Source organism: Gossypium arboreum, chromosome 11, assembly GCF_025698485.1.
Source record: "Gossypium arboreum isolate Shixiya-1 chromosome 11, ASM2569848v2, whole genome shotgun sequence".
Lineage (NCBI taxonomy): Eukaryota > Viridiplantae > Streptophyta > Magnoliopsida > Malvales > Malvaceae > Gossypium > Gossypium arboreum.
This window is the reverse complement of record NC_069080.1, coordinates 124895221-124906254: the sequence shown is the minus strand read 5'-3', so window position 1 is coordinate 124906254 and position 11034 is coordinate 124895221. Positions and strand designations below refer to the sequence as shown.

The 11034-nt window shown below is 34.3% G+C and overlaps 1 non-coding gene and 1 pseudogene across 1 annotated transcript; one reads left to right on the top strand and one right to left on the bottom strand.

Annotated features, from left to right (window-relative positions):
• Positions 1–918: 918 nt before the first annotated feature.
• On the bottom strand, positions 919–2113 carry LOC128283953 (amino acid transporter AVT6E-like; annotated as a pseudogene).
• A 5874-nt stretch (positions 2114–7987) lies between these two features.
• Positions 7988–8094, top strand: LOC128284465 (small nucleolar RNA R71). The gene has a single exon (XR_008274890.1). It is a non-coding gene; the product is annotated as a small nucleolar RNA R71 (small nucleolar RNA).
• Positions 8095–11034: the final 2940 nt, after the last annotated feature.

Here is an 11034-nt window from a genome sequence, read left to right as displayed (position 1 = left end):
GCACACTTGAAACAAACCAACTTCGCATGTGCGTAATCATACTCCACAAAACTCATAAACATTAACTTCTCCTAACCGAATACCAACTTTATGTTTACAAAGGCCTTGATGGAAACTAACATAATCATTGATATATAACTTATCTAATAAGAATCACGAATATGCGAGAAAGTACCGAGTATTTAGTATCAAGAGAACCATGTATTCAAAGGAAAAGAGCCAAATTGATCAATGTATGCAAAACTTGGTCTATATTTCAAAACTGGAATAAAGCTTTCATCTAGTACCAAATACATACATATATAGAGACACAAACACACAGGCATACATCTTCCATTACCTAAATCTGTTTCTTGAAAATAAAAGATAAGTAAGCTTCTACAGGAAACTTAACGAAGGAAGCCAAATCGAGACAAAACACAAAAAAGAGTGGATGAAGTAAGCTTAAAAATTTAGGAATGTAATTAAAATGTTAATTAAATGTTAGGAAAAATATTAAAAATTTAGGAATGTAATTAAATGTTAATTAAACATTGAAAACTTAAAAGGAAAAACATGTTGAAAGAAACATAAATGTTAGGGAAGACAATGTTTACCTTGATTGAACTGGAAATGTTTTCTTGAGGGTTTATTTAGAGATGCTTGGGATTGGTCTCTAATAATGTCGAGAGACTTCCCTACTCATTGCATTTGAAGAATAAAAGTCTGTTTTTGGTCGACAAAACAATCAAATGAGTTCTAAAAATAAACAACATTTAATGATTGGTATAATATTAATTATATTGCATAATAACAGGTGGGAATAAACAAATAAAATGATTAAAAAAAACAGCCAGCAATTTGGTATAACATTAACAGGAGAAATAGGACCAAGCTCAATACCATTAAAAGATAGTAAGTTACATTGTATACATATTATCATTGCAATTTGTTATAAATATTCCCGATTGTCCCAGCAATGCTAACTATCACAACCAGTATTAACATTAACCACGACAAAAATTCCTCTACTCGCTCAAGCTCATGCTCTCTTCTTGTCGACTTATCCTCAATGCAATTAGAGCAGGAACGTAAAACCTAAGGAAAAAGTCGTTGTTGCTCCAAGAATTTGAAAGCTGTCCATATATTTGGGATCATAGTAGATCCAATATATATAAGCACTAACAATATTACTGTTAATGCCAAAGACCTTTTTTTACTCTCCGTGAGAGGAGCTGATCCCTCAAACACCAAGTTATCTACAGTTTGTCGTAGGGAAAGTGAATAACAGGGAAAACTAGAGCCAAATGAAGAGCAAATATAATTCAAAGCAGTGTTAAAACGAATTCCCAGATTTCTATCAAAATTGGTCAAAACATCACCTTCGAGCTCATTGTATATAGGTTGAACATTGAAATGGCAAACATATGTATTAGTCATAATAGGGATAACTACTAGTAAATCCAAAATTGCCATTTTTGATCCAAAATCTGGGCTCCTCCTTGGAGCCTCTATCTTCCCTTCAATAAGCTTAATGAATGCAACAGCAAAGCAAACCACAACGAAAACAACAACGAGAGCTACCGAAGCAGCCGAAGTCATGCTCAATGAATCAATCCTATCTAACACGCAAAGTGGAGCAAGAAAAACAACCGTAACAACCAAAACCAATAACTTCCTATGATCCCAAAAACCAGTCCTAACCACTGATCGAGAACCTTAATATGACGAACCGAACCAGACATAACATCACCCAGACATTACGAACCGAACTAGTCTTAACCACTGATCGAGAATCCCTAAAACAAGCCCCAGAACCTTCATAGTAGCAGGTAAAGCCATGATTCCAGCACCAATAATTGTGGTGGTTCAGTTAAAAATAGCACCAGAAACACCAGACTCGATATTGGGTTTACTTAAAACAAGGGTATAATCATCGAGATCAACATCAACATCAGTATCAACATCATCATCATCATTAAGATCATCAAAATCATCAATAACCTTGGGATGATTTATCGGTTCCATCATCAGAGAGGAGCGATTTTTGTTGGGATCTAAAGTCGTGGTGTTCATTATGCATTTGTAATTCTACAAATGAGCCTTTGGGTATAGCTGAATAATTACTATCCATTCTAGATCAAAGAAATGCTTAAGAAGATTGAAACTTTGTGAAGATCTCTCAGAAAAAAATCGAATGTAACGATTAAAAAACTTGCAAAGAATTGGGAGGAATTGAATTGAATGGAATGGATTTTGAAAGGGTCAAGAAAAAGCAGCAAATCTGTGGTGGGTCAACGTTTTTGGATGCTTTATTGGAAGGAGAGAGATAAAGAGCAATATGTTTGGAAATAAAGGAAAAGTTTTCCAGTGCTACCATTGGAGGATATAATTAAAAGCCAAAGCAACATGGCCAGAGCATAATCACTCCCAGACTACTATAGCAACTGAACAAATCAGAGCAGAGGTAATGTGCTAAAAACGAGTTGCAAGTTCTCCATGAATAACATTTAATTACATGAATGACGGAGAAGTCTACAAGAGAAGAAGACATAAGAAAATTCCAGCATACACTACATATCAAGAAAGGAAGTGGTTGTTCAAAATAACAAGTTCAGTCAATTAAGCTTAATTCCAAAAAAAAAAAAAATAAAAGGTAAGTAATACAGTAACTACACATTAATCTAAAGGGGACTAAAAAACTAACCATTTCAAACCCATGAAGCATCTGACCATCGACGAGAGGAAAGGGAAAATAGTTAGGGATTTCGGGTATGGGGGAACAGATTAAGGGAAAAAAAGGGGACTTGGGGAAAATGTTAAGGATTTCGGGTTTGGGGAATTAGGGGATGATTTGGGGAAAAAGAAAGAGGTGTTTGTTTTAGGGATTTGGGGAAGAAGACAAGATGGGGGAAAATGACTTAGCAAAAAAATGAAACTGATTTCGGGTAAGGGCATAAACCTCAGGAGAGAAAAAACAACGCCGTTTCAAATAAGGAAAATTTGTATGCGTTTTCAAAGAACGCCCGCTAATAAGACCTTTTTATGGCGTTTTCAGAAAGCGCCAAGAATAACACCTATTTTATCTACACTATAAAACGACGCGGTTCTAATACGAGTTGTGGCGTTTATTACAGAAACGCTGCTAAAGCCACTACTATTCAGAGGAAACGACGCCGTTTTACTCTAATGTATAATAAAATTTTGTGGCGTTTTCTAAAAAAACGCCGCTATTTTCTATCTTTTGCGGCGTTTTATGTATAAACGCCGCTAATACCTGAATATTTTATAGAAATTGATCAAAATTTAAAACTATATATTTAGAATTTCTTTTAAATTATATATAAACCCTAAAACCCTAACTATAGTTGAAACTTTCATTTTGATTTAATACACATTTTAAAATACATATTATGTATGCAAATAAATTAATTAAATAAAAACATGATGCTGTTTATTATATCAATAACGTGTAAATATTTTACAAGATCTAGATCAAATTACAGTTCATGTACACAATTGCACACTAAACCACTTTTCATATATATATATATTTATATATATTTTAAAATAATATTTTATATATATTTATCTTATATACATTTATCTTTTAAATTAAAATCCAAAATTATACTCTAAATTTAAAACCTTAAAACCGATACTCAACCCTAAACCTTAGACCACAAACACAAAACCCCTTACCCCAAACTTTAAACCCCAAAACCATTCGGTAACCCCTAAACCAACCATAACTCCTAGACCATAAAGCCCAAACTATGAAGTACTCTAAAAAATTGTTAACCCTAAACCATAATAAACCTATTTTTGGGAATTCGTGTGGCCAATGTTAGTGTAGTACAAATTAAAACACATATATATATGTTTATATTCTTATATTAAATAATATTATGAGTACGTATATACAAAATAACATGAATCTTAGTAAAATCCAAATGTTCTTCAGTTAATTTCTAGCTAATAGTATCATTTCCTTAAACCCTTAACCTAAACTTAATTTTTAACATATTTTATTTCGACATTCTATTTAATCTAAATATATTTAAACAAAAAAATAGATAATTAAAAATACACAATAGCATTATTATTTATACAAAGTTACATAACTTTAATAAAACAATTAATTCTCTATTGGAACACTCTAGTTATAATGTCCACTCAGTATGATATTTCTATGTTATATAAGCTTGGAATTTATACATAGTTCAACAAATGCTAATTCCACATTCAAAATCACCCTTTCTTAATAGCATCCCAGGTAAGAATCTGGAAAGGAAATTATCTATCTCCTAAGAAGTTAATAATTGTCCCATTCTAAACTTTAACCCTAACCTTTAAACCCTAAATCATAATCCATAAACCCCAAATTCATCATAAACCTTCAAATACTAGTTAACTCCTAAACCTTAAACCATAGTTAACTCATAATTAAACCTGCTTAAACCATATATCTTAAACCATAAACCTTCAACTATAATGATAATTAATTCAATATTTTAAATTCAATACTATCTCTTTTATGATTATATAAGAAAATATTTAATATATTGTATAATCATAAATTTTAATAATTATTGTTTTAGAGGTTATAGATTAGTGTTTATGATTCTTTTTGAGGTTTAGAGGTTATGGGATTTTTAGTGGCGTTTTACCAAAAGCGCCGCTAATGCTCTGGCTTTTAGCGGTGATTTACCGAAAGCGCCACTAATGCTCTGGCTTTTAGCGGCGTTTTACCAAAAGCGCCGCTAATGCTCTTGTTTTTAGCAGCGTTTTACCAAAAGCGCCGCAATGCTCTTGTTTTTAGCGGCGTTTTACCGAAAACGCTGCTAATGCTCTGGATTTTAGCGGCGTTTTATCGAAAGCGTTGCTAATGCTCTGGATTTTAGCGGCGTTTTACTGAAAGCGCCGCTAATGATCTAGTTTTTAGCGGCGTTTTACCGAAAGCGCCGCTAATGCTCTATTTTTAGCGACATTTTTTACTAAAACGCCGCTGTTGCTCTGTTTTTACCGGCGTTTTTTTTAGAACGCCGCTATTGCTCTGAATTTTAAAATTTTGGCGGCATTTTTTAATAAAACGCCCCTAAAGCCCTATTTTCCTGTAGTGATTATGCATGTCGAGACCACACCATTTGATTTGATATATCAAAATGATTAAGGCACTTAGGATTAACCCACTCATGCCATGAAAAGCCTACCTCCATGATTAACCCCTAGTAAACCCCTTTGAGCCTAACAAGCCATTTCTTGTATTACACTTAATATTAACCTTTAACCCATTATTGTTGAAATCCCCTAAATTAATAGCTATTTCTGTCGAGACTTGAGTTGAATGGATTGCCTAGCTATGTATTGTTCTTGATATTTAGTCTATATTATTTAACTTGTATTTTAAAAAAAAAGGTACGTATATATATCTGTAATTTCATATTCTGAGAGAAGCTCTGTTGTATGCAAGTAAAGATTAACTCTTTTTCTAGTTATGGCAACTTTTCAAGTCAATCTCGATTCTAACCCTTTCTTTCATCTTGTGACCACACCCCCCTAACCAAGCCTCATTACAACCCTCTAAAGACCTTTTGATTGATGTATCATCTTAAATTATAGTGGTGGAGATTTGATTTTCATACAAGCCTATGGTAATGACTTTTCATTATTGACTATTGAGTGCTTCGTTTATTATCCTTAAACACCTCGAGTGATTTGAGTGAATCTTTAGTGAGGACGTGAAACTTTGTGATATGCTGAATCAAAGGTAATTACTTAGATGTGGAGAGACACCGATGTTTGCTTGATTAAATACTCAACTTGGAATGTTTGAAACTCTTATGTTCTTTTAGTTGAATTCTCAATATATGATTACCTATGGATTATTTGGAGATATTAACGATAAGAATTATAAATTAGGGAGAATTTATTTTGATTATCAGTTGAGGATTTTTCTTGAGGACAAGCAAATGCTTAACTGTGGGGGTATTTGATAAACCGTAAATTATACATATTTTTACCCCATGTTTAATGCATTTTATGATGATTTCTCATTAGAATTGGTGAATTCTATGCTCCTAATGCTTTAATTTCATGTTTTATATTTAGGAGAGCATAGGAGAGTGAAATGAGCCAAAAACGAGCCAAAAAGGGACAAAATAGACCAAATGGAGAAGATGACACGGCCTAAGCCTTGCCATACAGGTAGCTCAAACGCCCGTGTCTTTTGAGGGTGTCGACCAAGGTTTTCACGATTCACACGGTCTGGAAATCATGTCACACGGCCATGGCAAATGGGCATGTCCCTACCGAGCCCAAGTTAAGTCCAACTCGGAAAAGGCCACTTTTGAGGGCTTCTAGGCATTCCAAAGCCTATAAATACACCCTAGAAGAGGAGGAAAAGGGAGACAGAGAATAGAGGGTAAGGAATTACTCCAAGAAAGCCGATTGATCCATCTCAGAAGCTGGATTCATCATCAAGACTGAAGATCTCTCCTCAATTTCCCTTCAGGAGTTTTGGGTTTTCTTTATGTTTTGCATTCTTTATTCTTTTGAGATGTTTTCTTATTTAGTTATGAACTAAACCCCTAATTACCTAAGAGGAATGAAACCTAAGATGAATCTTGTTATTATTTTCTGAATCGTATGATAAATATTTAACTTGTTCTTAATTATGTGTTCTTAATTCTTATTTTTATATCCCAGGATACTGATTCAAGACATGCTCTTATTCAGAGGAGGAATAGGCCCTGTCTAAGAGTACTTTTGTCATAATTAAGCGGAATTGATTGTACGCCTAGAAATAGGGTGACAAGATTTTTCCAGATTAGGGTGAAACCTAATAGGGGGATCCATAGATCGAGTTAATACAACCCTAGAGTGTTAATTAGAGAAAAGTCTCGGTTATTCAATCTAGGGATTAGACATTATTAGTCTTGAATAGGGATAATAACATAACTTAGAGATCTCTACAGAACAAGTTGAATGAATAAATCGTCCGATTCGGAGCCAGAATAACAAGTAAAGTCTAGGTGGATTTTTCCTTAGGTATTGTCTCAAGTTAATCGATTTTCTCAAAGCAATTCCCCAATTCTTTTCTCTGTGCATTCTTAGTTTAAATAATTAGTTAATTAAAACAAAACCCCATTATTCATAGGCTAGATAATAAAAAGACAGTCATTACTAGTACTTTTGGTTCCCTTGGGTACGACATCCCGGTCTTGCCATTACTATACTATTGTTCGATAGGTGTGCTTGTCTTTTCATCCTGATAATAGTTAGTCTAGGTTTGATCTTCATTATAAATATTTATTACTTATTACGACTCATGCAATCAGATTAGTTTGGATAGCTGGCCTATCTGAGTTTCGAGCCTTTGGATCGATGCTTGTTGATTCTTAAGTGCTGTCTCAGTATTTTAGAAATGGGTTTCTGACACCGAGATGAATTTAGAGAGCATCTCCTCAAGGTCGGTTTCTTCTCTTTTTGATAAAGTGGCTGTTGAAAACCCTGATGATTTTGTGGCTTTTGATTCCCTTGACCACCGCAAGAGAAATTTGGGTGGTTCCTCCAACCTGCATTATAAGTATTACTGTATGGGTTATTTTGAGATCGAAAGTTATTGTTACCCATATAGTTGACTTGTTCCTCTTCGGTTGTAGGATTGAAGGATTGATATTCTGTATGCACACCTCCTCCACTTGAGTCACACCTCATTACTGGATGTACCTTTGTAGAACCAAGTAAACCATCAATCTTTTTATTGAGAAGTTCTACCTGATTTGACAGCATAGTAATTGAGTCGAAGTTATAAATGCCGGCTGTTTTTGTTGGCTTAGTCCTCATGACTTACTATTGATAGTTATTCAATGACATTTCTTTAATGAATTCATAAGCCTCTTCAGGTGTTTTGTTGTTGATGGTTCCTCCAGCAGCTGCATCAATCATCTGTCTTGTTGAGGGATTCACACTATTGTAAAATGTTTGAACTTGCAGCCATAGAGGTAACCCATGGTGAGGGCATCTTCGTAATAGATCCTTGTATATCTCCCATGCATCGTAAAGTGTTTCTAAGTCCATCTGCACAAAAGAAGAGATATCATTACGTAACTTAGCCGTTTTAGCCGGTGAAAAATATTTTAGTAGAAATTTTTTGGTCATTTGTTCCCAAGTAGTGATAGACCCTCGTGGTAATAAGTTTAACCACTATTTAGTTTTTTTTCTCAGTTAAAAAGGGAATAACCAAAGGCGAATGGCATAATCAGAAACGCCATTAATTTTGAAAATGTCACAAAATTCCAGAAAGTTTACCAAGTGAGTGTTGGGATCCTCATCCTGCAAACCATCAAACTGAACAAACTGCTGTATCATCTAAATTGTGTTAGGTTTCAGTTCAAAATTATTCGCAGCAATAGTAGGTTTAACTATACTTGACTCAGTTCCTGTTAAAGAAGGTTTAACATAGTCATACATAGTGCGTGGAGCAGGATTTTAATTAATCGCAATTGCAGGAGGCAGCTGATTGCCTTGGTTTTTAGCCATCTCTTCAGTTGGGGGTTGAGTATCGTCTTCTTTCTCATTCTCCGTGTATCTTAAGCTTCGCCTTATTTCTCTTTGGTTTCTACGAACTGTGTGATTGATTTCTTCGTCAAACAGTAATGGTCCCGACGGGTTTCTTCTAGTCATAAACTATGAAAACCTACCAAGTGAAGGAAAAAGGAAGTTAATAAATAATAATAAAATTAAATTAAATTGCAAGAAAAATAAATGGCTAAAGTAATAAAAATTGAGTGTTCCTAATATTTCAGTTCCCCGGCAACAGCACCAAAAACTTGATTGCGAGGTTTCGTGATAGGTTTTAAATATTTATAATTACTTGTTCTTGAACTAACTATTATCGCGATGTAGGAAAGTGTACCTATCGAATAGTAGTATAGTTTTAGCAAGACCAGATTGCCAAACCCAAAGGAACTAAAAGTACTAGTAATGACTGTCTTTTTATTATCTAGCCTAAGAATAAAAGGGGTTTTTGTTTTCATTAACTAACTATCTAAACTAAGAACTCACAGAGAAAAGAATTGGGAAATTTCTTTTGGGAAAATCGATTGAATGAAGACAATACCTAAGGAAAAATCCACCTAGACTTTACTTGTTATTCTGGCTCTGAATCAGACAATTTATTCATTCAACTTGTTCTGTAGAGATCCCTAAGTTATGTTATTATCCCTATTCAAGACTAATAACGTCTAATCCTTAATTGAATAACAGAGACTTTTCTCTAATTAACACTCTAGGGTTGCATTAACTCAATCTATGGATCCCCTTATTAGGTTTCACCTTAATCCGGCAAAATCTTGTCACCCTATTTCTAGGTGCGCAATCAACTCCGCTTAATTATGACAAAAGTACTCTTAGACAGGGTCTATTCCTCCTCTGAATAAGAGCATGTCTTGAATCAATATCCTGGGCTATCAAAACAAGAATTAAGAACACATAATTAAGAACAAGTTAAATATTTATCATCTGATTTAGAATATAATAATAAGATTCGTATTAGGTTTCATTCCCCTTAGGTATTTAGGGGTTTTAGTTCATAACTAAATAATAAAACATCTCAGAAGAATAAGGAATACAAAACATAAAGAAAACCCAAAACTTCTGAAGGGAAATTGAGGAGAGATCTTCAGTCGTGATGATGAATCCAGCTTCTGAGATGGATCAATCAGCTTCTTTAGAGTAATTCCTTACCGCCTATTCTCCGTCTCCCTTTTCCTCCTCTTCTAGGGTGTATTTATAGGCTTTGAAATGCCTAGAAGCCATCAAAAGTGGCCTTTTTTTGAATTGGACTTAACTTGGGCTCGACAGGGACACGCCCGTGTGACACGACTGTGTGCAATTACTTAAGGCCATGTTTGAGCCAGTTAGAATGGCACGGTCGTGTGCTATACCTGTGTGAGTCGTGCTCCAATTCTGCCAGATTGACACGGCCGTGTGGTCTGCCCGTGTGAGGAGGTCCAGGCTGTGTTGATTTCGTACTTTGTCCCATTTTCTCCATTTTTGACCCGTTTCTTGTTCTTTTCGCTCTCCTATGCTCTCCTAAGTATAAAACATGAAATTAAAGCATTAGGAGCATCGAATTCACCAACTCTAATGAGAAATCATCCATAAAATGTATTAAACATGGGGTAAAAATATGTATAATTTATGGTTTATCACAAGCCTAGAAAGGTGGTCTGCCGCAAGGTTTTCAGCTCCTTTCTTATCCTGAATTTCCAAATCAAATTCTTGTAAAAGTAGAATCCATCTTATGAGTCTAGGCTTTGCATCAGACTTAGTTATGAGATAACGAAGAGTTGAATAGTCAGTGTAAACAACAACTTTACATAATAAGAGATATGATCTAAATTTATCGAATGCAAAAACCACAGCTAGCAATTATTTTTCTGTGGTAGTGTAGTTTTCTTGTACGGCTGTTAAAGTCTTGCTGGCATAATAAATCAGTTGAAAATACTTGTCTCTTTGCTATCCAAGAACTACACCTACTGCAAAATCACTTGCATCACACATTAGTTCAAAAGGTGAATTCCAATCAAGTGCAATTATAATTGGAGCATTTATTAATTTATCTTTGAGAGTATTAAATGCTTCTAAACATTCCTGATCAAAATTGAAAGGTACATCTTTTTCTAGTAGTTTTGTTAAAGGCTTAGCTATTTTAGAAAAACCTTTAATAAATCTTCTATAAAACCTAGCATGTCCTAAAAAGCTTCTAATAGCCTTAACTGAACTAGGAGGTAATTTTTCTATGGTCTCAATTTTTGCTTTATCAACTTCAATCCCTTTACTAGAAATTTTGTGACCAAATACAATCCCTTCTCGAGCCATGAAGTGACACTTTTCCCAATTAAGCACAACGTTCGTCTCCTAACATCTCATTAGAACTCATTTTAAATTTTTAAGGTAAAGATGGAAAGAATTACCAAATACTGAGAAGTCGTCCATAAATTCCTCCATAATGTCTTTTACAAGTTCATCAAATATGGCTGGTAGGAG